This window comes from Colobus angolensis, unplaced genomic scaffold (assembly GCF_000951035.1).
Source record: "Colobus angolensis palliatus isolate OR3802 unplaced genomic scaffold, Cang.pa_1.0 Scaffold15, whole genome shotgun sequence".
In the NCBI taxonomy this organism is placed as follows: domain Eukaryota; kingdom Metazoa; phylum Chordata; class Mammalia; order Primates; family Cercopithecidae; genus Colobus; species Colobus angolensis.
Window position 1 is genome coordinate 17452794 of NW_012114599.1, and position 2512 is coordinate 17455305.

Genomic DNA, 2512 nt, shown 5'->3' on the forward strand with positions numbered 1-2512 from the left:
TATATATATATTTCATATGCTATTCTACAGAATTTAGACTTCTTCCGGAAATGATGGGAGAACCGTTAAAGGAATTAGTATGACATAGTATTATAGACCTCTTAGGATGATTACTGAAAATATACTATGGATATTTTGACTTGCAGAGCAGAGAATTGTATGAAGACTTTATCAGATATACAAATAAGCCTTGGGCCAGGCACAGTGGCTCATGCCTGTAATCTCAGCACTTTAGGAGGCTGAGGCGGGCATATCACCTGAGATAAGGAGTTCAAGACCAGCCTGGCCAACATAAGGAAACCCTGTCTCTACTAAAAATACAAAGATTAGCCAGGTGTGGTGGTGTGTGTCTGTAGTCCCGGCTACTCAGGAGGCTGATGCAGGATAATCCCTTGAACCCAGGAGGTGGAGGTTGCAGTGAGCCGAGATCGTTGGCTGGGTGTGGTGGCTCACACCTGTAATGTCAGCACTTTGGGAGGCCGAGGTGGGCAGATCACCTGAGGTTCGGAGTTCGAGACCAGCCTGACCAACATGGAGAAACCTGGTCTCTACTAAAAATACAAAATTAACTGGGTGTAGTGGTACATGCCTGTAATCCCAGCTACTCAGGAGACTGAGGCAGAAGAATTGCTTGAATCTGGGAGGCGGAGGTTGTGGGGAGCCAAGATCGTACCATTGTACTCCAACCTAGGCAACAAGAGTGAAACTCTGTCCCTGCTCCAAAAAAACCAAACAAACAACAAAAAACAAATTGTGCGACTGCACTCCAGCCTGGGCAAGAGAGCGAGACTCCATCTAAAAAGTAAGCTTTGGACTAGAGTTGCAGCACTGGGGATGGGAAAGAGGAAACTGATATTAGAGGTATTAAGGTTAAAAATCCCAGGACTTAGTGATTAGTTGAAAGGGACTGAGAGTGAAGAATCTGAAAAGGAAGCTAAGGTGAGTTCATGTTTCTTACTTCGATGATTGAAACTGCTATTGATCGAGTGAAGAAATAGAAGAAGAGGCACTAGTCTGGTGGGAGGGAAAAGTTTTGAGCATCGTAAGTTTAAGAACATGTAGCTTGAGCTACTAGTTATTCTTTGCCTGTTAAAGACCCAGTGCTCAAGGTAGGGTTCTGAACTATCATAGCATGATAATCATCAGTGCATGGTTGGTAATTACTTCTGTGAATGTGGGTGAGATTGCCCAAGAAGAGTGTGCTGAGTGAGAGAAAAGTGCTAAGAGTGAAACTCTCAGGAAAACCAACATTTATGGGACAATCTGGGAAGAACTGGCTGGCAAGGAGATGGCATGAATTGCAATTTTAAATAGGATGATCAGGAAAGGAGACCATCTTTCCCATCTGCCCATCTTTTTATGTTAACCTTTCTATATCCTTACAGTCTAGATGTCTTTTTGTAAACAGCATTTTATTGTTTTTTTCTTTTCTTTTCTTTTCTTTTCTTTCTTCTTCTTTTTTTTTTTTTTTTTGAGACAGTCTTGCTCTGTTGTTCAGGGTGGAATGCAGTAGCGTGATCTCGGCTCATTGCAACCTCTGCTTCCCTGATTTGGGGTATTCTCCTGCCTCAGCCTCCTGAGTAGTTGGGACTACAAGCACCCACCACCATGCTCGGCTAATTTTTCTGTTTGTTTGTTTGTTTGAGACAGAGTTTCTATTGCCCAGGCTGGAGTGCAATGGCACGATCTTGGCTTACTGCAACCTCTGCCTCCCAAGTTCAAGCAATTCTCCTGCCTCAGCCTCTTGAGTAGCTGGGATTACAGGTGTGCACCACCACGCCTGGGTAATTTTTGTATTTTTAGTAGAGATGGGGTTTCACCATGTTGGCCAGGCTGGTCTCGAACTCCTGACCTTGTGATCCGCCTGCCTTGGTCTCCCAAAGTGCTGGTATTACAGGCGTGAGCCACCACGCCTAGCTTTTTAAAGAAATTTTGTTTTAGTAGAGACGGAGTTTCACTGTATTGGTCAGGCTGATCTCGAACTCCTGACCTCAGGTGACCCACCCACCTTTGCCTCCCAAAGTGCTGGGATTACAGGCATGAGCCACCATGCCCAGTCCTATTGTTTTTTCCTAAAGGTTTTCTATGGTTTTTTCTAAATGTTTTCTAGGGTTTTTTTTCTAAAATCTTAGCCTTTTAACTTGAACCTTGAGTCCATGTACATTCATTGTAGTCATAGAAACATTGGATTTATTTTTTTCATCTTATGTTGTGCTTTTCATTTGTTCTGCCTTTTAAATTAAATTTTGTTTTGTTTTCTTATTTTTTTACATCAATTATTTTTTCTCGTTTTATTTTTTCCATTTACTAGTTTGGACGTTATACCCTCTATTTTTATTTTATTATTAGTTATAAGAAACTTTTTTTTTTTGAGACAGAGTCTTGATATATGGCACAGTGGCTTGATCTCAGCTCACTGCAACCTCCGCCTCCTGGGTTCAAGCTATTCTCGTGCCTCAGCCTCCTGAATAGCTGAGATTACAGGCTTCTGCCACCATACCCAGCTTATTTT